The 24,759-nt window shown below is 44.6% G+C and overlaps 3 long non-coding RNA genes across 4 annotated transcripts in view; 2 read left to right on the top strand and 1 right to left on the bottom strand.

Moving 5' to 3' along the window:
• The window catches only part of LOC138526848 (uncharacterized), a 216,684-nt gene that overhangs the window by 168,438 nt on the left and 23,487 nt on the right, over nucleotides 1-24,759 (bottom strand). The window lies entirely within an intron of this gene.
• Nucleotides 12,182-12,637, top strand: LOC138527308 (uncharacterized). The gene is made up of 3 exons (XR_011283881.1): nucleotides 12,182-12,214; nucleotides 12,301-12,438; nucleotides 12,541-12,637. It is a non-coding gene; the product is annotated as an uncharacterized lncRNA (long non-coding RNA).
• On the top strand, nucleotides 12,735-13,373 carry LOC138527307 (uncharacterized). Its single transcript, XR_011283880.1, has 2 exons — nucleotides 12,735-12,827; nucleotides 13,217-13,373. It is a non-coding gene; the product is annotated as an uncharacterized lncRNA (long non-coding RNA).

Genomic DNA, 24,759 nt, shown 5'->3' with positions numbered 1-24,759 from the left:
GGAAGGAGTAGATGTTGGACATCGGCCAGGAAGCGATACACTTGAGGGACGTACTGTGCGCCAATCGGTCATAGGCCAATCATTCTGATGTACTGGGATGCAGGGGGTGCCATGTATGTGGGGCTCTCGCTTTGAAAGGGCGAGCTGATCCTGTTGTGCCGCTGTCATTCCTACGCTGCTAATGTGCCTATTTGGACTTCGTGCTGCCAGAGTATCGAAAGAGTCTGAGAAGAAAACCGTGTCTAACTGACTAAGACACGGACTCGAGGTGCATGTGCCTTTATGAGGGTGTGCTAGTACGATCAGCTGACTCAGCTGCTGCCTTCATTAAGGCCGCCTTGTCGCCCTTGCGGCGTAAACCCTTGCTGTGAAAGGGCGAGCTGATCCTGTTGTGCTGTTGTGCTCAGTGGGCGCGGTTGGCGGGGCGGTCTGCCATCCCTTCTTAGATCGGAAAGCTTTAGATCCATGTCGCTCAAGGAAGCTCTTCGCCGAGTGGGGCCGGCTTCCTCCAATGTGTCTGCTGAGCCGAAAATGCGAGCGCAATTTAAGAGCTGGAAAGCACCGCTTGGAGTCGCAGAAGGGCTGCATTCTTCTCTTGCTTCTGGCGATAGAGCTGGTGACAGTGTCTCTACCCAAGTAAGAGCCACACATTTTGTTTCTACCACCGCTTCTGATGAACATGGTTCCTTAGCTGATGTTGTGTCAGAGATATGCTGCACGTCAACACTCCACACGGACTGGAGCGAGAGACGTAAAATAGTTATGGGCATGGCCGAGAAAAACAAAAGTATTTGCTCTTCCACAGAGGTCGTAACTGCAAAAGGTGATCTTGCCCTTCCATCAATCACAACAAATTCAACTGATGTTGTGGCTTCGACGCGGCCGGATCAAATGTTCTATCATTCTCTATCTGACGGCGCGACTGTCGCAAGAGGCTCAAATGACATATCCATTGAGTCGACTGAGTCACTGGATAACATTGTGAGCAGGTCTTCTGTCTCTTCAGCTAAGACTAACTGTAGTGCCGTCACTGCTGTTGACTCTTGTAAAGGGCCACTTAAAGGGCCGCTTTCGGCCCCGTTGATAAACGTCTCTGCAAGTCTACATCTGCAACCTGCTACTACTGACTACAATACTACGCACCAGAGCTCCAAGATACAACTAGACACAAATTGCATTGACGCGTCGTCTCAGCGGTTAGTGTCTTTACCCTGCTCAAATCTGCCTGCCCCTAATGTGGATGTGGAGGGCCCCATTCAGAGCAGTCTGAATGTAGCTGTGTGCGACAACAGTTTACTTGCGCCAGCATGCATTGAGAGCTTGCAAGTCACGACTGAAGAGGAAGTATTTCTTCTGATTGCCATGTCTCTAACTAAAATGGCCTCCGCAGAAAATCGTCGCAACTCACTAGAAGTTATAAACAAGATCTTAGTCGACTTGACCCACATTAACAAAGAACGCGCCTTGAAGATTGGTCAGACTGACATGGTGCAATCCCAACCTCAATTTATGAACATTAGCCCCGAAATTTGCTCACACGGAAATGTTACATATGCCATTGCTACGCAAAGACTGAATGCAACTAAACGAAGAATTATTCGTAGAAGCAGTTCAGGTAGTCCAAGATGTTCACAAAGGAAGAAACTGAAAGGCATTGAGAGTCTTACTGCGCACGCCGATTCAGAGGAGAGACAAGAGAGAACAGTCCCCAGTGTCAATAAAATCAGACACAACTTGGGGCTTCTGTCTTCCTCCACTGATTACTCATCTGACGAGCCCAGACAGTCTGACCGGCCGGTACCCACGGTGGATACTGTAAAAGAAGGGTCGCAGGCAAGAATTAAAGGGGCCCACAAAAGAGCTTCTTGGCACAACAACGCAAACTGGGCAAATGAGATACAATCAACATTGATATCATCAATGGCGATCACTATGGCTCCATTTATGAAACTGTATGAGCAGCTAAATGAAAATATTAAAGATCTCACCACCTTGGTTGCCATACTAAACACAAAAGCTATTGACCAGGAAAGAAACTGCATCATGCTTAAAGATGTTGTACAGTCCTTATTGCTCAAACAAGATCGTCTGTCCGATACGGTCCTTACACAGCAAAAAAACAACAATATGGACAAAAAGCGTCTAGCAGAAGTAGCCAAGGAGGCCCTGAGCATTTTTTAATATAAGAATCTTGTGCAGGAACCTCAGTCCGTGCGCTCGACAAACAGCGTTGGAGGTCAAGTGGACGTTACGGTTCCGGACACTACAAAAGGCTCTCAAGCCTGTGGCATCTCCAGTACGCGACAAGCAAAATCTGACGGTGAACGGGACAGACCTCTCATGACTTGTGGCATTCACTATGGTCAAAATTCTGTTCCCTTAATCGGGCTGCACAACGAAACAAGCTCCTTTTCAGAAGTGATTCTACTCAGTCAGGAGCCCAGTAATTTGGCGCTATTAAATCCTCAGACGCCTTCTTGCTCTACTAACGATAATGATGAAGCTCATTTACTTGATGGCTGTGGCCCCTCATCCACCAGAGTGGCTGCTGTTATCCAGGTCACTCCAACTTCACCAACTGGGGCAACAAATACAAACACGGATTCTCCAAAACAGTTGCTATCTGTAGTCACGGATGACGATAATTCACGACTAGTTTTTGATATTTTTAAAAACGTTTCCTCCATTGTCCGTGCTAAATCAAGGAATGCGCAATCTAACTGCGCTATGACGAAAAAGACCAAAAATCAAACACTAAAAAAACTGAAACAACGCACAAACTCGAGAAAGTTCTTGTGCAACATAAAAACAGTGAATGTAACAGTCAATACCAACAGTAATGGAGGTCAAAAACAAGTTCCAAATGTGGCTAACAAACTGGCGATCAATGAAGATGTGAATGTAACGGCTGGGGAAGAACTGATTGATCTTATCAATTTATCCACCTATGATGATGAAGACCTGACGGACGTCGAGCAGACTGATGTGACGAACAGGATGTCCGACGAAACGACGGTCTCTGTTCCAGTCAACTTAAACGGAGAAACTGTCATGGCTACTGACAAACGCCTGAAAGCCGGGCGATCATGTACAATGATAAAGAAGACAGAACCGCCTCCAACAAAGAGGGCTCTGCTCTCCTCCTTTCCTTACAATGGAGGAGAGAAGAAAGCATATAATTAAGGACGGTCTAACACTAAACGCCCTGGGGCCACAGAAAGGAACGACGTTCCACTCTTCCTGCAATATCGGCAGGGAGATAGTGCGGCCTAAACACAACGCAAGAGCAACTGAGCATTCGAGTTCAGAGACAATTCAACCTTTTAGAAGTGTTGCTAAGACCGCTTCTGGTGATGTGGAAAACTGCCAAAGAACCTCGAGGAATCATGCGAAAGCTTACTCTGGCATAAAGGAGCTGGCAATCACCTATAAGGTGGTTTTAGAGCAAATTGAAAATGACGACAATCTGATATTGAATCGCCACAATGTACTAAAGCTGTTTCAACTAATTCCAAGTCTGCGTACGATTAACTCAGATGACCTGAGAATTGTGGAATTTTTTGACAACACTCGAAATGAAAAAATAATCTTACATATAAAGTCGAAAATCATTTTTGAAACCTTGTTGGAAGCTAATCCGATTTTGCTATCTCTCGGATTTGACATCTACAAGCTAAATGAAAAAATGGCAGAAGTGACGGCTCTGTCTTTTCAACCAGGTCTGAAGCCGACTGGCACTCAAATCATAGAGGAAAAACACAACCGAATGGCTTCTGACCACGCTTTGCAATGTGAAGATCAGGCCGACGTCGAGAGTGCTGACGTCACTTCTAAGTATGACGACTCCATACAAATAACCATTCGTGGATTTGGTCGCTTACCGAGCCCTCGGATGGCTGACACCGATAAATCAGGTCGGTCCATCAACTGGAACTGGATTGCAGCTACCTTAAACGGGAGCTCGAACTTATAACGTGAGAAGCGAAACTTTGGGCCCTTGGTTAAGTTGGGCTCCTGGAACACCAGAGGCTTTAATCATCTTTTTCACACTTCTTGGTCGCTTGACCTAGATGTAGTTTGCCTACAAGAAACTTGGCTAACACGTTCTCCCATACTGCAAGACTTTGAAACCGCTCACAACCCTGCCATAAGACAACTGAAAGGAAGACCGATGGCTGGGTTATTGATCGCTGACAGGAAATCTACTGGATTCAGAATTATGTCCAGTACTAACATCACGCCTTACAAACAAATAGCAAAGGTATGCTCAACAAACGCCACAAATAACAGTGTCATAGTTTACTACATCATCAACGTCTATTGGAACCATAAGGCAATTGAAACTAGCCTCTTTATCGACCAAATAACCATAGCGATAGATGGTATATTTGAAACTGAGTCATATCCAAACTTGATTATCTGTGGTGATTTAAATATTGACTGCACGAAGTATGTAAATAAGAAGAGCAGGGCTGTGGGATCCACTGCGGCTGACGATGTGACAACAAAATGGTGTCAAGAAATGGAAGTAAGATATCTACTAATGATGAATGGTAACATGACAGGAGACATTCCTGCTAATCCAACATGGAGAAGGAAGAACCTTCAATCCGTGCTGGACTTCATGTTTGTGTCAGAGGCAGTTTCCATACGAGTATCCCGCTTCGAGGTCAAACCTATGGTTTATATCGATCACGAAATGGTGAAATTGACCATAAACATCCAAAATGCAACGCAAAGTCAAGTCTGGGCACACGATGTGTTAGGTCGTTCTAACAGAATCCGCTGAACTTGCTGACGTGTACGTAAACAAACTTGTGACAAATCTAAATGAAGCATCTAACGAAATTGAATATTGACAATTTCTAACTAATTTTACAGAAAAAAAGCAAGGTTTAAAACACACTCGGTTTGTACACAAACATAGCTTCGACCTTCAACACCAGCAGTGGAAAAGATTGTTGCGACAAGAGTTGCGAAAGAAAAAAATGCACTCTCTGTGCGCATCTTAAAGAAAAAAACGATCAAACAAGCATTCAAAAACTGGTGCAAATCTCATAAAGCAATATTGTTACAGACCGATTCGGAAAACAATGTTAGCTAAACTGTCAAATAAAAACTCAGCAGCCTTCTGGAAGATCACAAACAACAAATTTACCCCGCAAGATGCTCTGCAGGCAAATCAAATTTCTGAAGCTATGTGGACTGCCCATTTTAATGAAATGTTCAATGCGGAAGGCGGCACGAAAGATGTCTTCAACTCAGCTTTGGCAAAATGGGATTTATATTTTGAGCGGCAAGACATTCTAGCTGTAATTCAAAAAGCAAAAGCGTCAAGAGCCCCAGGGCCCGACGGGCTCACGAACTTTACTATTAAGCATAACCCTAAGGCGTGGGCAGATTTTTGAATGATTCTCTTCCAAAGAATAACTGCCAAACGTATGACACCTTTGTCTTGGAAAAATGCTATCATAGTGCCCATTTTTAAAAAAGGCAACAGGGCAAACCCCGGGGACTATAGACCAATTGCTTTGCTGGATGTGATAGGGAAAATCTACGCGACCCTATTGCAACAAAAACTACTGAAATGGGCTGTTGATAGTGAGCTTATTGACCCCAGACAGGCGGGGTTTGTGAAGGGCGTGGGGTGTTGTCTCAATTTGCTAATTCTAAATCTATTCAAGATAGAAGCTATCAGATGGAATTCCAACATACACCTAGCCCTCATAGACTTTTCTCACGCATTTGTCGATCGAGGAATCCTATGGAAAAAACTAGGAGAATGGAAGTGTCCAATGAGCCTGGTCGAAGCAATTAGAGAGCTGCACTCAAACACACACATTAGAGTCAGACTTGATCGACAGGGGTCTCTATGTCAACCCGTAGAAACTTGCAAAGGCGTAAAACAGGGCTGCCCGCTTGCTGCAACTATCTTCAATTTATTCTTATCGGATGTTGGGAAAGCATTTAGTGAAGTCTCTTCGTTCCCACCGAAAATGAACGGTACTCACATAAACTGGCTTGTATATGCGTATGACTGGATACTACTAGATATGACAGCTACTGGGTTGCAACGCAAACTTGACGCCCTAGAAGTATATGTACGCACAAATGGCCTTAAAATCAACAAACAAAAATGCGAGATTCTAACGCTTCAAAATCTACGCTCTGTGAGAAAAAATCAAAAGAAACAAGCTTGGTTTCTCGAAAAAACAAAAATCTGCAACGTATGTGAGACTAGATACTTAGGCATGAAAATAAGTGCAAACTTAGATGATTCCCCTTGGGCTGAAACAGCAAAAATCAAATGTCGTCAATTGCCGTGCCAAGCAGTGATCTTAAATCGACAATACAGCAAATTTTCTCTAAAACCTGTTGTGTCATTTTACCAACAAAAGGCGGTGCCGGCAATAATTTACGGAGGGGAAAATGCCCTTGGATGTTCGCATGAGCTTTGGAACACCCTTGAAAACATATTCTGGACTAGAGTATTACACCTCCCCCGAGGAACGCCAACCGCCTGCATTCGATATGAATTAGGGCTAATATCGATGCACACTAGGGTGTGCTGGAGTATCCTATCTCTCTTTAGGAAATGTAAAGTAGCGAACCCAGCCCTCCAGTTCAAAATACTAAATCCCGATATAGCGACTGCGGGCTCGACCCTAGAAATGTGGCTGGATTACTGCCACGAGATAATGGAATCTTACGACATCAAACTAACCACACTATTGGAGAACCCGACTGAAGCAAAAAAAAAAAGTGTGGTCTTGGGATTGGCACCGAACCTGTGAACTAAGATTGAATAGCCGACTGATGGCTGATGTTCAAGGAGAAGCGAGGGAACTTGGCAAACTACAGAATTTTCTAGCCAGATCTCCGGATGTTCTAGCAAGATCTCTATATTTGAGATTTAGACTGAACTTGATAAACAACAAAGAACATCTAGATATACTTAATGGGAGAATGATCTCAGCCTGTCGTTTTTGCAAAACGGCTAATGAAACATTGAAACACCTAACGCTGTTTTGTCCACATTTGCGTTCTGTGAGATCTCGGGTCTTTGGATCGATATTTGCGAAATCTTACACACTAAATGCGGACGATTGGTGGTTAAGGATGTTTGAGGGAATAGATCAAAAACTCATGTTTGCCTTAGTGGTGTTTCTTAAAGACCTGGAAATAAGGTTAAATGAGGATGGCTCACCTACCTAAAAACTGTAAACTGTGAAACATCTAATAAAGATCAAAAGTCGTATTTGACAGACACCTGTTCTTTCTTGTTCCATTTTGGCGCTTCTGTTTTGTCTCACACTTGATTTGATCTGGCTTCTGATTTGGTTTGTTCTGGTTTACGATCTGATTTGGTCTGATTCGGTTTGCTCTGGTTCATGATTTGGTTCTGCTGTGATGTGTTTCTCTTTTTTTTAAAGGTTTGTAAAAACTGTATAAAAATAAAACAAAATTTAAAAAAGTATGTGGGGCTCTGGGCACTGGGTGCGGGGGTATATGGGCACAGTGCACTGTATAGCAATAAACTGACACACACCGAGGAAGCAATGTCCACTCATGTGAGGTTTTTTACACAATGGGTGTATTGAACTGATGGTAAATACAATGTGAATGAACCGTCCACCCCCCCTCCACTCCCCCCACTCCTCCCCAATACCCACACACACCCCTCCTCCCCACCTCCACCCTCCCCCCAAACACCCCCCACATCCCCCACACAGCCCTCCTCACCACTCCCACCCCCCAACACCCCAAGACATCAATGGCGCAACAGGTGTCCGGATGCAGTGCATCTCAACATGTGCAGGGTGCCCCTGCTACTGTGGACTGCCCTTCGGAGGAGGGGGTTGCATTCAGAGCACCGCGCGCTGCGCAGGGACCTATGCACAGGGCTGGTCTGAGTGAAACTTGCTGGCGTGGTAGATGCAGATGATGTTGATGCTTGTGTCCCCGAAGCCGCTGTTTGCCGCTGCTCCATACTGTTGGCTATCCTGGTGAGGATCTGGCCCACAGCAGCGAATCCATCGTGGACGTCTTTAGTTTTCCAGTTGATGGCCTTGATAATGGCCGCAGTGGTGTCACGCATTGCCTGGCGTGTTGCCTCGCCATCTGCGAGGTATTGTTTCACATATCCATGCATCTCCTCCTACCGGCCCTCCATCCTGGACAGACGTCCTTCGAGGTCCCATATCGCGGTGGTGGAGGTGGATGGTAGGTTTGGTGTTGTGTCTGTAGCCAATACGGGGCTGTGTACTATTGGTGACCACTCTCCATGGCTGCCCTGTCCTACAGATTCCTTGTGAGGGGTGCCCTGTGGGATGACCTGGGAACTTGGGGTTTGACCAACATCCTCTGAATAGAAGACTCAAGCATTAGTGTCGTCGTCATGGACCCCTTCCTCGTTGCCACTATGCAGTGCTGATGCAGCTGTCTCCCCTATAGAGCTTGCGGCAGCGGACTGTGAGCCTTCATGCTCATATTCCGCATATGTGGCCTCACCCTGTGTGGCTTGTGTCTCCAAGGGTGCGGGGGCAGGTGTCTGCTGGTCCTGTGTAGGTGGCTGCGGGGCTGGTTGGGCACTGGTGGCTGACTTGTGTGGCACTTGGACCATCCTTGATCCCCTTGACGTGGATGGCCTGGTGCCATCAACCTGGCCCCTGGGCCTTTTGGCTGGTGTTGTGGCTTGTGCAGTTCCATCGCGTTCTTCAGTGTCTGCATCCGTACCTATGGGGGACAGAGAGAGGCAGGGTATCAGTGATGGTGGTGCTTGCATCATGCATGCATTGGTCTTTGTACAGTTGGTGCCATGTGATTAGCTGCATGCCTGTTTTTGCGGCGGCCTTGGTACGTGCAAGGTTTGGGGGAGGAGTATTATGAACAAGAATGGTATCAGGAGAACAAGAGAGACTGAAGAAGGTGGACAGACAAATAAGAACTTAAATCGGTATATTCATTTTATTAAGATTTATCTAAAAAACACTTCAACACATATTAATTTAATTAATTCTAAAAGACATTTTGCTAATCATACAACCTTGCATACACACTCTAATGCAATGTTTAAATAATGTACAGTGCTGAAAAATTAAAGAAGCTGATCAATTCATTAAACCACTTCTTTTCATTGAGTTTATAGAACATTCACAATGTTATAAACCACAGTTCATTCCTAAATGTAATATCATGTAATATCGACTATTGGTGCCTAAGACTATTGGTGCCTAACAATATCAATCTTCTTTACAAAAAAGCTTCCCATTTATTTAATAGTTTCGACTTCGAAAATGGAGAAATTGATCAAGGATGTGAAAAATTTCTCTAAGGAGAAGGCATATCCGTATTTACATGCGGATTACCAAGGCCCATCGAATTGGCGAGATCCAGATAATATCTTAGGAACACCGATCCGAAAAAAGGTCACTTTTTCAGACACTTCTTCCGATGAAGGTGATGGTTACCAAAGAGGGAGGAGAGGAAATCTACAAAGGCAAAGAAACAGAGGGTTCCAAAGAGGAGGTAGAAGAGGGAGACAAAACATGTTTTTTCAATACCCCCCTTATTTCTATCCACAAGGATTTGTCCCCCCAGGGCCCTTGCAACCGTATCCATCGCAAGAACTCCCTTTTCCTCCACCTCAAACAGACCCACCGCCTTTAGGAAATATGTTCGAAACAAGAAGGCGAGCATACAGAAGGTAAATTCCCCTTCAGCTGTGTATAACCTGTCTGACAAAACTTTGACTACCAAAGAAATATCCATATTAGAAAAAGGATTTTCCTTCATTCCGATGAAGGACCCTAGCAAAATGGATATTGAAACAGAGTTGAGGAGTTTCTTTTGCAAAATTAGGCTCAAAGATTTCTTTGATGATTCCCCTCCTGAATCTATTGAAAAGAGGGCCAATACGCCTTTTAAACCCCCTTCTACTTTTACTCCTTCCCTTAGCATGATTTCTAAAGAAACAGCCACATTTGAAAAAGCAGTACTTCGAGACTTTAATGCTCTCTATGATAACAGAGAGAAAAAGAGACGAGATACCAAATGCTTTAATTTCACCAAAGAGGATTGGGTATGTCTAAAAAATTTACAATCGGACAGATCAATTGTTATCAAGAAAGCTGACAAAGGAGGTGGAGTTGTAGTATGGGACGCTGTCAAATATGACTGTGAGGTCATGAGACAATTGAACAATCGAGAGGTCTATGTCAAACTGCAGGGAGACCCCTCGCAGAGTATATTGAAAGAAATAGAAGGTTTGGCCAAGGATGGTTTAGAAAAGGAAATCATCACTCAGAAGGAATTTAATTTCCTGGTCCCTAAGAACACCAGGACTCCCTTGATTTATATGCTGCCCAAAATTCATAAGAGCATGATTTCACCACCTGGGAGACCTATTGTTTCCCTAAGTGGGTCTATTCTTGAACCTGTGGGACAATATCTGGACCACTTTTTGAAACCTCTGGCGAAAAAAACTCCCACTTATCTATCTGACTCTACTGATGTCATTAGAATTGTGGAGGCTTTTCCTTTTGACAGCGACCACGACATGCTTATCACTCTAGACGTTGAGTCATTATACTCTAACATTCCCCAGGGGGACTCATTGGGGATTATGAATAGGTTTTTACAAACTAGGACCAATATCATCTCTGTCCCTAGCGAGTTCCTAATTGAACTATTGGAAATTGCCCTTACGAGAAACTTCTTTAGATTCAAGAATGGGTACTACATGCAGATTAAGGGGACGGCTATGGGAGCATCCTTTGCACCCAACTATGCCACCCTCTATATGTGGGATTTCGAGGAATCCAACATTTTGATAGATGCTAATCCGTTTAGACCAGCTCTCAAACTGTATAAAAGGTACATTGATGACATACTTATCATCTGGGACAGCACCAAAGGGGACTTCAGTGCGTTCTTCCTTTGGATGAATAACCTAAATCCTAATCTGAAGTTTACTATGCAAACGAGTAATAAGGAGATCGCATTTTTAGACCTCCTTATTAAAGTGGATAAAAATGTACTTGCAGTAGACCTTTATAGAAAAGATTCCGATAGAAACACTATACTACATTACGAAAGTTTTCATGCTCAGTCTTTGAAGTCAAATATACCTTATGGTCAGTTTCTGAGGGCGAGGAGAAATTGCACTAAAACAGAAGATTTTAATAAGCAAGCTTCCGTCATCGAGGAAAGACTGATAGAGAGAGGATACCCCAAAAGATTACTTACACAGTCAAAAAAACGTGCAAGGTACCAGCATAGAGAGGTGCTTTTACAAAGGGACATAAAAGAAAGGAAGCTGGGGGGAGACCAACTTGTATGTGCTCTCACGCTCAGCACTCAACACAATCAAATCAAGAAGATAATATCCAATCATTGGCATCTACTTCAGCTCAACATGCCGAAAATGGCCAAACCCATTTATGCATTGAAAAGAGGCAGAAACATTAAGAACTGGGTTTCCAAAGCCGACAGAAATATGGCGCAAGATAGTCAACCCACCATCACCAGCTCTTGGGGTATGCTGCCCATTAAGGGACACTACCCCTGTGGCAACTGTTCGAGTTGTGCCACCACTTCGGCCATTGCCTCGATTGAGATTTATGACAGAATCTGGGATCTGAGGCACCACACCACCTGCCTCAGCACCAATGTAATATATGTTATTATATGCCCTTGTAAAAAGGCTTACATCGGGAAGACATCCAGAGCTGTCAAATTACGCATAAGTGAGCATAAATCTAAGATCAGAACGGGCCAGCAGAATGCTCCACTAACGATGCATTTTTTGGAACAGAAACATAGGCCAGAAGATTTGAAATGGTGGGCAGTCGAGAAAGTGTCTGGCACTGATGCGGCCAACACGGCTGCACGCTTAGCGCAAAAAGAACAATGGTGGATATACCAGACCAATAGTCTAGAGAGGGGCCTGAATCAACGAGAAGAATGGAACTGAGGTCCTCTTTCCACTTCTCCCCACTATCAAATGTGTCTATGTTATGTAAGACACTATCGCGTTTTTAGTCCTTTTTTTGTGACCATGTCCTGTAGGACATTATGTCGTTTTTTGGTCCTTCGTTTGTATTTATGTCCTTGTTTTGGAAATAAAAGAGGGACCATGACGAATATTGTTCCGTCCTTCCGCTCCTCAGAGGTACACGGTACTAAACGGCGAATTACTACTGCGGCAAATAAGGTAAGCAGGTTTGAAGTAGGCGTTTGTTTACCACTCGGTTTATTGGGTCTGCTGTTGACGGGATCCGTCTATTTATTAATTTACAGATTCACCCATCAGCGTACACGCCCGTCAGCGGAGAGGTGTGTCATTATCCATTTTGTGACCGTGAGCGTTTAAACTATGCTGCGGGATAGAAGGGAGATAAGTGCTATTCCATTTTGGACAGCGTCACTATAACAAAGGTAAAGGCTTTTTGTATTAAAGAGAGGGCGTTTTGGCCCGCAATAGTATACATGCCTTATTTGCATTTCGTTAGTTCTAGGAGGATTCAATTTGTTTCTTAGGCGGTTTCCTTGAAAACTTTGAGAAGAGCCATCTTGCTTCCATTCTGTTGGCGCAAGAAGTGTTTCTGACCTGTGCTGTGAACGGATCAGTTTAGGTATAGAACGTGAGCTGCCAACTAAGAGATTAACATGGGCATTCTCAAATTTGTGTGACACTAATAAATTTGATTTATTGTTTCCTGTGTTTTTGTCACAGGTTTCGTTTTTCGTGAAAAACCAAACTTACTAGACTTATACTAAAAGCCACTGGGATACAAGTCACTAGGCGAACCTAATGGGGTTCGCAGGTATGTTTTCTCACTTGTATTTGTACTCTGAAGCAGTTCACAGTTGGGACGGTAGGGGTATACTCAGCATTTAAAGGGATATGTGTCTCTAAGTATGAATACGGGAGTAGCTTAGTTTCCCTTTTTTTGAACCCTGGAGCCCTGAATGAAATTGGGGGGACTGCATATGGGGATATGAAAATAGCTGATTTAGTCGGCTTTACTTAAACTGGCTGTACTGTACTGACCAGTTTTGATGGGATCATGGGTAAGGGAATACCCACTTGGACTTAGAGACAATTTTTGTTCTAGTGTTCAATGCTTGATCCAATTCATGAGAGAGGGTTACTGATAGAAGGTTGACAGCAGTATTTTAACTATGTCTTAATTGTATGTTTGTTTATTTTTAGAATGTTGCTACTGTTCATCCAATCCTGATGAAGACACACACAACTTGTCGAAGTCGAAACTATTAAATAAATGGGAAGCTTTTTTGTAAAGAAGATTGATATTGTTAGGCACCAATAGTCTTAGGCACCAATAGTCGATATTACATGATATTACATTTAGGAATGAACTGTGGTTTATAACATTGTGAATGTTCTATAAACTCAATGAAAAGAAGTGGTTTAATGAATTGATCAGCTTCTTTAATTTTTCAGCACTGTACATTATTTAAACATTGCATTAGAGTGTGTATGCAAGGTTGTATGATTAGCAAAATGTCTTTTAGAATTAATTAAATTAATATGTGTTGAAGTGTTTTTTAGATAAATCTTAATAAAATGAATATACCGATTTAAGTTCTTATTTGTCTGTCCACCTTCTTCAGTCTCTCTTGTTCTCCTGATACCATTCTTGTTCATAATGCTTGGTGCTACCTCTAGGTATCAGTGAAAGTTGAGGTTCCCACTTTGGGTTTGTTGTTGGGGGAGGAGTATTGCCATCCCTCAGGTGTTCACATGTTCACCATGGTGTCTGTTGTGTGGCCTACGGATTCGTTGTGTCTTGCGTGCTGTGTGACACATGCAGTTCATCTGTGTGTCGGGTGTGTATTTGTGTATGGGAGCGGCATGCAGCATGCATTTTTATGTGACAGTGGTGGGGCCAGCATCTGGACAGGGATATGTGTATGTGTGTATGATGGGCCATGTATTGGCTCGCATCACTGTCACATTTGTTGGTCAAATTTTATTGTTGGTTGTCAGGTGTTTGTAGGGACACTCACCTTCATCTACCGATGATGGCACTCCACACTCCGCTCCACCGACTCCTTCGATGGACTCGACATATATCAATGTGCTGCATGTTTCTTCCCACCATGCCAATTTAATGGGTGAGTGGGCACCGCTGCCTGTTGCCAGCCCCTGGCTTCGATTGGCCGACAGGATATTCCTCACTCTTAGTTGCCTTTGACATTTTCTCTGAGGTGTGTTTGGGATTTAGCCTGAGAAGGTCCAGTCCGTGGAGGATGGCAATGGATTGTGTTTTTAAAGATGGCCGCCGGTGCATTTCCCATTCCGATGAGATGACGTTACTTCCGGGTCCGGTAATAACAGACCCATTTATACCACTCTGTTTATACCGGTACCGCTATTTGGGGGTTGCCGATGGTGGAGGTGTTATGTGCGCATTTCATGATGCCGCTATCTGGGGATTTGAGGGTCGTTACTGGCATGCCGGTATGGCCGTTACCGGCATGCAGGTATGCGCGTGCTCGCACACTCGTGATCAGCCGCTGTTTGCGGGATCGAGGCTACACAGACATTTTGTCACCGCCATGCCGGTAGAGACAGATTTTTAGTGCCAATCTCGTAATGAGGCCCATTGACACCTTGGGGACAGAAATGGCAAAATATGGCAGATACCAGAAAAGCATCCATGTTGCAAAAGCACATTTTTGTACATACATCCCTTATGATAATCCACACCCATATGTAAACTTATACAATTTTTAGTAATATAAATCCCATTGAGAAGCGCGAAAAACTGGTAGAAGGGCGAAACAAGGTCTCACGGACTGGAGGATTGGACTGCAATATGTAACCTGTGTATATAATTTGCTAAGAGATTGCAATTGTATAAATGTATGTTTGTGGCAAAATCGGATTTTAATTAAAGTAACTATGGGAGGTTTTTGGACATTGTAAAACTCACACCATAAATCTGACATCATTTTCTTGAAATCCAACCAGCTGAGAGCAAGGCAGAGACTATCACCCTTGTCCAATTCCGTTGCTAGAGGCGTGTTTAGTTAAGCCTGCCCCAGTCATATACTTTAATGAGGTCACTAGGCATTATAAATAAGAGTCCCTGACAAGACTCTACACACACACTCTTCCTGATTTTCCTGCGCCGGGGTCCTGTTCTTGTTCCAATCCATCCAGATTGCAGATCCCAACTACAAGGCCAAAACATTGCTAACACTGCTCCAGGGTTCACTGCAAAACCCAAGCATTGCTGATCCTGCTCCAGCAAGGCCTCAAATCTGAAATCCCTCAAAAATCCCCAAATAACCAAAAGGGAAAGCTGTGGTGTTTTTAGGAAGCATCCTGATGCCACTAACTGCATTCATCCTGCTATCCTGCCATCTAGTTGATCTATAGTATCCAGTGACCAGAATTGACAGTCCAGAAGTGCCATCTGGTGATCAGAACATCCAGCTTTTTGCCAGGCGCCCTGCTGTGTAGTGACCAGAACCCTTGACGGTCCAAAATCCCAAACTAAAAGTGGACTGTAAGTATCATCCCTACCCTATCTGAACCTATAGTATATCTTGTCCTGCCTTGGTCCTTATCCCACTCTCTAAGTCATCCTATCCTTATCCTGATAACTTGTTCAAACTACCAGAATCATTCTTGTAACTTTGCCCTTGATTTCCAGTGTCAGCGCCACGTTTCTCTTCATTTCTGTCTTGCATAGATCCTAAGTCATCAGCGATATTGTGTTTAAATAAATTAATTTTCCTTTAAGAAAAGGGGTACACTGCGTGAAGGGTTACAACTGCAGCGTAACTTTTGATATTCACGGGTGGCGTTCCTCTTTTCTTAGCCATTAAACCTTGTTTAAGTGAAATTTGCCTTTCAATTTTAAAGGCCATTCCTCTTTTCACTGCTCTATTTTCCTAAAAGCGAACCTCACTCTACCTTCCATATCTCTCTCAATTTACCATTTAGAGACTTACTTTCACTCCGAATCAGTGTATTTCACCCATTTTTATTAAAAACCGTTTGGCTAATTTTAGGCGGGAATAGAAAAAAAATCAACTTTCACAGATGTCATTTTGCTGCAATCTGTTTTAAACTTTCCACTCATTTTCGAATTGTATGCTTTTAGTAATACATTCTTTGTGATTGTTAGTGTCTTTGCATTGTTGCTTTAGTGAGGAATTGTATTTGCTTCAAGGTTTTTAACACACATTCATTATTTATTTGTCAATTTTCAAGTGTCATTTTATAACATTGCAACATTCTCTCTTATTTGGGGAGGGAAGATTTGGATTCTGTTTCCTATTTCTCATTCCTGATTACTTGTTGCTTCTGTTTATCCACTCAGAATTGATTATTTGTGGTTTGAGGGACATTGCAGGTGGAAATTCTAACTTAGGTGCTATCTGTCCTAAATCAAAAAGTGCTCCTATTCTGCTGTGCTGTGTATATGTTCCCCACGAAAGTAAAACCCAGTGCATTGCTCACATTCTTATTGTAATTATCACCCCATTGGTGATTGCTGCTCCATATTAAAAAGTGTATGATTTCTTTTGAATTTTTAAATAAATAAATAAATATTGTATTTTACCAACCAGCACTGTCTGCCTCCTGATGCAGCCCTTACAGCCCTAGCACTCCCTTGCACTCTCAACTCAATTAAAATGTGCTACAAAAATGCAACAAAAAATTGCATTTGTGTTTAAAATGTAATTTTGGACATGAGCCATTGATGGGAGACATTCAGAATGGACTACTGTAGGGGTTCAGTTGGAAAGGAGGGGCCAGGGGAGAAGAGGTTGAAGAATGGGTGGGGGTGGGTGAAGGTAGGATTGTATACATGTCTATGTTATTGGAGGATATGTTCTTGTGCTCGAAATATTGTTAAGATCAACAAGGCTACCTGTATTGATTGGACATGGTATGTTCTGTTCTTGAAATTCAAAGAAGTTTGAAAAAAATGTAATTTTGTAGGAAACAAAATCTTCTATTCCTTGCTTCAGTATTCTGGGATGGGGGTCTATCTTTCACAACAAGATGGATGGAGCAAGAGCAGCTCCTCCGGGGGCCTACTGGGAGTAGCCACAGTGCTCAGGAAGGTATTGTTGGGCGGGCACCATCTGAGATGGTACAAAGACTGGGGGCCTCACTGCTCAGCCCACTCAGAGGAAGAAGAGGAGGCATCACCCTCAATTCTCCCAAGCCAGGCCGAGAAAGGCAAGCTGGGTGCTTGTGGTATAGGTGGTAAATGGGAACGGTGGTTAGGACAGCTGAAGGAAGGTGACTGGATGGTGAAAGATGAAGGAAGATAAGATATAACATAAAGGGGAGAGCACATGGGAAGGGTTTGCAACGCTATTTTCCTTGCTTCTCTTTTGTGATGTACTGTTTTTTATAGAGGGATGCAAATGTATTTTTGCAGATCTGGGAAGAAATGTTTTGCTGGATCACGGATCTGGGAAATCTGGATCAACACCAGCACTTTGTTTAGGGTACTCCCCGACCTACCAGTGGTCGAAGTGGGCGGGAGCGGTTAGGAGCGGTGCTGCTCTGCTTTTTTTAAATTACGTTTTACTGTTCCTATACTTTTATTTTAAAAAGAAACCATCAAGAATGGTTTCGTTTTAAAATAAAAGTGCAGGAAGCAGTTAAAACGTGCACTTCAGCGCACTGCAGTGAATGTTCTCTTAAACAGCAGGTGCATGTGTTTGGGGGTTTGTACTGTCAGTGAGAGGGGGTGTGGTGATAGAGTTTGTGGGGAGAGGGTGCAGGCTAGCAGGAAACATAGTTCCACTTCTTCTTTTCATACACTTCGACCACTGAGACCCACACCCAATGGAATGTGGGCCCCCCCGACTACAACCCTGGCCCACCCAGATGAAAATTTCTGGAGCCGGGCCTGTCTGCAACAGTGAAGAACACACTGTTTTCTCTGGTCTACCTCAACTGATTAATGTGGTTGCCTTGGTAGAATGTGTATGGGGGACCCCAGTCATTTTGAAGATGCCTATGAATATGAGTGCCATGTCACGTCCGGCCAGTGTTGGAGGTAGAAGTGTGTGAAAGCATTCAGCTGCTCCTCTTTAGGATACCATCGGACTACAGGTGGGAACATTGTGAGTATGCATGTGCTTGTGTGTCCCACAATGACCAAGTGTGCGAGGAGTTGTGTGCATTGTGATCTTTTGCCTGAACATTTGGCTGAATGACTTCCAGGCTCTGCATTAAATACGTGATCAGGAGAATGATGTCGACAAGAGTCTACCCTTCAGGACCTCTGCATCTAATGTAAAGACACTTCTTAACTTGCATGGCCCCATGAGTGTGTGTCACAGAAAACTGTGGGGGGCTGGAATCTCACATCCCATGTCGGCTTCTAACTGTGCCTTCCCTCTCCTTGTCACTATATGCACTGTTGCTGTTTGCAGAAGGCATGGAATGTATGCCCCAGAAAATTGATTTTTCCGTGAGGTGATGGCCATTTACCTGCCATTTGGCAGACCCCTATTGATCATGCACAGTGAAATGTATGGAATGATTTACCCCGATGCCATGCTGTGCATGGTATCGATACTCTTGTTCTACCCCTGTGATGCTATCAGTGTCTGTTGTAATAAAGTGTACAGTCGCTCCAGGGTACATGAACATTTGTGTGATACATGGTGATAGCTGCTCATCCTGGTGGCCTGCACTGTATGTCAGAATAGTGGGACTTTCCAGCTGAGCGGCTATGTGAGGGTGGTGGGTGCAAGGTCCATTGTGTGGAGGAGTGCCATTCCTTGTGGAACATTGTGAGGAACTTGAGGGTGTCACAATTTATTTTCCGCCTGTATCCTCCTCTCTGGTGGCCAAGAAAATGCCATTGCTCTTAAATCCTGTCCTGACCCTGGGGGTGAATATGCAAGGGAGGATCACCTGGGTGGAGGAGACTTGGGGGGTGGGGATGAGGCACCTTTAGGTGAGACATGCTACCTCCATTTCCCTTCCATAATGAGTCTTCTGTCCCTCAAGCATTTATAGACTATTGTCAATCATTTCCCTATTTTTCCCCTAAAACATTCCCCAAGAAACACCAGTTTGCTACTGGAACGAGGAAGAGACCAACTAGAGAAATATAGCCTCACTTTATTAACATACAAATACAGACATCAGTTGTGCACAAGGGCGAGGAGGAGGCCAGCAAAGGTAATGCAGGACTCCCATTTCAACAGTGAGTGGTCTAGTCCTTTTTGGAGCAATCATGGTGGCGGGAACTTTAAAAGCAGGAAGTATTGTGAAAATGGAGTCAGATGTGGAAGCAGGACTATGGACTGCTGGGCGAAAGCAGACTTCTCTGGGAAGGCAGCGTGGCATGCGGAGCGCTCGAGACACTTTGGAGGATGCAGATTGTATGCAGGGAGAAGCGAAGCTGAAGGACGCCAGAGGCTGGTGGCGTACCAAGAAAGGAGAGCCAGAATCACCAGGCAGAGCAATCGCATAAGGCCTGAGTTGCAGGAGAAGCTTCGCTGGGTGAGCGAAGCCATGGAGAGCCCCTGGGAGACTATGCAAGTGTTGCATGAGAGAGAGAGAGAGAGAGAGAGAGAGAGAGAGAGAGAGAGAGAGAGAGACATGAGCTCCGACTGGTGAGTCAACCAAGCAGAGCGGACACCAAGTTGGCAGGCGAACATGCAAAGCGAACAATGACCACTGATTTCAATGAAAGCAAGTATGTTTTTTAATACTGAACCAAATGAAAAAAGAAAGCACTTTTGAATACTGCTCTGGGTGAAAGCAAGTTGGTGAAACAAATTAAACTGTATGACATGAGAAGCATTGATGAACACGCATTGGCAAGAGCAGGAATGTAAGAAACTGTGTGATATGGGAAATGTAAGAAACCTGAGCGCATTCTCACTCCTACTCCCCTGGATCCTCTTTCATGTGGCCAGGGAAAGGCCATCTCTTTTGGATCCTGATGCTGGGGTTGGAGAAGAGAGGGAAGATCACCTAGGTGGAGGGTCTTTGGGGATTGGGAGTGGGGTACCCACAGGCGATGTGTTTTAAATAGGTATGTATAACAATACCCCTACCTAACACAACATCTACCTCCACCAGCAGGGGAAATATATGTAATTCTATAAAGGAGATAGGTCCAAACTATGCACCAATTATCTCAACCACACATCCAAGGTCCCTGATTACCCGGCACACTATGTCCGTAGCAAATAGACTGTATGCTTTGATATATCAAAAAAATATATATACATTTATTCAAAATAATATATATTCAATCTAAAAACATAAATTGACCCAAAACACAGAACACAGTGGGCCTCATTCCGAGTAGGGCGGTAAGGGTTCACGTCACCGGTAACGAGACCGGTGCCGTTCAAACCCTTACCACCTACTACGAGTTCCCTTTGCGGGTCCTTCCTTAACGCCTGCTTTTAGCAGGCGTTAAAGACGGGACCCGCAAAGGGACTTTAGTGCTAATAACGGTACCGTAATTTACTGTACCGTTATTAGCGCCTTCCCCATTCCCATTGAGCCCTAGGGGGGCTCAATGGGAATGGGGAAGGGCCCTGGTGAATGGGGAATTACCGGTCCCTCCAACCTTGGAATGGACCGGTAATTACTCCATTCACCAGGGCAGAGTCGGAACGATTTTGGAGGCAGCCATGCCGCAAATAGCGGCGTGGTTACCTCCAAAGTTGGAATGAGGCCCAGTGAATCCAAAAACGAATACCTAAAAAATGTGTCTAAAACATCCTAACACAATTTGACAGACACAAATGACAATACACTAATACATTCAACATTCTAAATGTGTCGTAAAAATGATTCCCGACATGTTTCTGTTCTTCCAAATCCTCAAAGGGTGAACATTCTTCAGGGGAAACGTCTGTAAAAATTGTAGACTGCTTCAACACCGTGTAAAGGGGGTCATTTCACACATCACATGAATGGATGTCAATGCACCTTCACTGGGAATTCTCATCAACAGCGTACTCTTGATAAACGCTACACCACATGCACCAATTGCCAGATGCATCTACTTCCACCATGGGCGCAAACTGTCGCCTCAATATTCGATTAAAGACACTTCAAATGAGTCTGAATCCAGATGCCCAATTCACAATTCAAAGGTGCCCAGGGTCAACATATACCTCAAAGTAACATCAAGTCAATGTCCAAAACACCATGTGCTGCGACATGCCAAAACTCCATAAGTCAAACGGCGGAAACACTGGCGAGACATGGTATCCCCTTTCCCTATTGAAAACCAACCTAACACTCCCCCGGCATTTATGGACTATTGTAAAACATCCCCCCTCATTTTCCAACCCTTTACCTATGACAGTACTGGGACCTAGTCCGTAGCTCTCTAGGCCCTCCTTTTGCTCCCACCTGTGAGGCTAAAAACCTTGGGATCATCTTCGACTCCACACTCTACTTCTCTCCTCACATCTCTGACGTCTCTAAGAAGTCACACTACCAGCTGCACCTCCTCAGAGGTATTCTTCCTTTTCTCTCCTTCCCCCAGAAGCTCACTGTCTCCAGAGCTCTGGTTCTCTCTAGGCCGGACTACTGCAACAGCCTATTTCTAAATCTGCCTGCCTCTACTCTCCACCCTCTGCAACTCATCCAAAACAGGACAACAAGTCTTGTCCTTGGCCTCAAGCCCAGGGATCATATCTCCCCAGTAACTGTGAGGATTAAGTTCAAGACCCTATGCATTGTCCACAAGGCCTTCTGGGGCCTGGAGCCTCAATACCTTCAACTCTCTCTTCCGAAATATCTTCCTTCTCGAGCTCTTCGCTCATCCACCTCCAACTCCCTCAGGGTAAGTCACCTCTCCAAGCAACAAGTTGCGGCCTCCCTCTGGAACAGCCTCCCTGCCTCTCTGAAAATTGAGGAGAACCATCTCCAGTTCTGGAAGCACCTCAAGACCTTCCTCTTTGCTTCTGCTTTCTCTCCTCCTCTCCCCTGCTGAACTCCTGGCTGAAACTGAAACTACACTGCACACCTGGCTACCCTCTGTTTTCGGGCCCATGTCCCCTCCCCGCCAGTTGCTCACCTGCACTGCCCCCCTGGCAACGCATGCACTCTGGGGCTGTTTCTGTATCCCTACAGCCCCCTACCAGCACTTGGCACCTGATGTCTGCACTTACCCCTGCAACTGCCACCAGCTGGCCGCACTTCTTATTTATATTTCTTATTTATTGTTTTCATTATTTACTGTTTATCCTATGTACTGCACTTCCCCTCCCCTCTTGCCCCTCACACTATCCCCCCCTGCACTTGCGCGATCTGAATGTCACCTGGTGTAGCAAGATCGTTGTCTGTGTCTTCCCTCTGTTCCCCTCCCTTGCCTCGTTGCGCCTTGAAACACTTGTTTATAGGCGCGTTATAAATGCCATGTCATATCATATCATATCATATCATGAGGAAGAGGCGACTAGGAGTAATGAACACTAGTAACTCCTTTCACCACTCTACGACTGGGACGAGGAAGATGCCAAAGTGCTGTGAAGGTCAGGCATGTCCCTCTAAATATAGTCAGGCAAATCCAATTGAGAAGTCACACCTGCAACCAGTAAAGTGGTTGCATGTGTATAAGAGGAGAGGCAGAGAGCAGCAAGGGAATGACCAACAGGGAGGCCTGTGTGGGAGAGACCAGCAGGGGACATTGCGCATGAGGAGGCAGCCATGATGGGGCCTGAGAGGAAGCCATGACACCAGCAGAAGTCCAAGAGTACCTGTGGAGCCCAGGGCGAATTGGGCTATTCGACTTCCACAGGTGTGGGAGCCTCCGTTGTCAGCAGAGAGCAGCTGTAGCTGCTGACAAGGAAGAAGGAGGAGAGGACACTCTCTGCATCTGTGGAAGAGGAGCAGAGCTGCCGCTGTGTGCAGAGTAGCACGTGGAACGCGAGCAGGGCTCGCAGTGACCGGCGGCCAGTGGGCGAGGCATAAGGGAAGCAGCGAGGCCACTGGAAACGACGCTGAGGACCGGTGATTGCATGGAAATGGCACTCGAAATCGAGGCGCTCCTAGGGGCTACAAAAAAGTAACAAAGTACTGTATGAATCAAATGGAATAACGAAATGAATGAGAACTAGAAGCAAAGCTAAATTACGCACATTGAATACCAAACTGAATGAAAACTGAAAACTTGAAGTAAAATTAAGTCAAGCATATTGAATATCGACTTCATGAAAACTTTGCTGGCAAGCCTATTAGCTGATGAAAGAACTGATGAACGAGCCAGGAGAATATAAGAAAGTGCAACAAGTATATGGTGGCAAAGCAAGCCACGATACAACATCAAGAGGAGGTAAGCACCACTGTCAAGCTGAAGCAGTGGCAAAGTTTTGGTGAACAAGATGCAAGTAAGATGCAGTTGCGTGACCTGTAATGGGGGGACCGTGTAGTCTGACAACTGCGCCTAGAACGAGTGCACCCCTTTATGAAAAAGCCACTGAAAACACCCGTAAAGAGGCTTGTGTTTGAATAGCAAGGAACTCTTGTGTGATCTGAAATCAAGGAACTGAACTGCATACATGAATTGGTGAAAGATAACCAAATCCAAACAACTGGAAAGTGTCACAAGGAATTGTGTTGTTTTGGAGAACTGAAAGACATTCACTGATGGGGAAGGGAACCCCTGAGTCTTGTGGAATATCTTGAACTTGGGGAATGGAATCCTGGCTACAAGCCAAGAGCTGGAAGAAGCTGTGCAATTGTATTGGAACACTACTTATTTTGATGCTGATATCCCTACACATTGTATACATTTAGATGTGAGGGCAAGTATAGGGTTTGGACACAGACATACATTTGCCTTGGACTTCCTGACACAGACTATCCTTAGTTTCCTTTAGTTAGGGAAAACCCACCTTAGCATAGGGCAAATTAGGCCTTTCTCCATCCTGCATTTTTAGTTAACAACCAAACTTTAATCTGTCGTCTGTGTCAGCATACAGGTGTTCTGTTTCCGTCTTCCGGTGACTGTGTCGTGGTGCTTTCCAAAAGTTTAACTCCGGTGGTCTCCTACTTCCAGTAATCATGGTTCACTCATGTCCATATGTGTGCAGGGTGGAACATGGGCTGTCACGTTAGGCGGAGGGATATGGGAGGATCATGTTTTGGGAGAGGTGATCTCGACAGTGAGTGTCAGTTGAGCTGTACATCCTCATGTGAGCACGAAGAGGAGTTGTGTACTCATTCCAGTGAGTCAACGTTGTTCCATTTATTGTACTCTCACCCTCATGTCTCATACCAGGCAGTGCAGGAATGCAGTGTTCATCTGCATTTTACAGTCACCACCTGCCCACACTATCAGTACCCTGTATGCCAGCGATGTTGTGGCATCATTATTTGCGTGTTCCATGTGTATATGGATGCGTTGGCACTTTCTAACCTTGTGCTTGTTTGAGTCTGCAGTTGCAGTGCCTTTTGTCAACAGTGCATTCCCAGGGTTTGTTTCTATACTGTGTCCTGTCCTGCCTGGTGATGGTCCTGTTGGTGAGCCAGGTCATGCTGAACCACATCCTCTATTGCTGTAGATGGGGTTGTGCACCGTTGGGTGAAAGGCGTGCAGCAGCACTACATGTGACATGTTTGCAAGTGTCACTTCACAGTCTGTGCATTCCCCGCTCTATTCAGTTTGTTATTCACACTCAGGTCCCTTCTGTGCACCCTCAACCCAACCAGTGCAGATATTATGATGTGTCTAGTGTCTGAATTTCTAGCTGGTGGGACCAGTT

The sequence above is a fragment of the Ambystoma mexicanum genome, chromosome 14, assembly GCF_040938575.1.
Source record: "Ambystoma mexicanum isolate Mex_15411 chromosome 14, UKY_AmexF1_1, whole genome shotgun sequence".
Classification (NCBI taxonomy): Eukaryota; Metazoa; Chordata; class Amphibia; order Caudata; family Ambystomatidae; genus Ambystoma; species Ambystoma mexicanum.
Note: the sequence above shows the minus strand (reverse complement) of the source record. Positions and strands in the feature narration are given on the sequence as shown.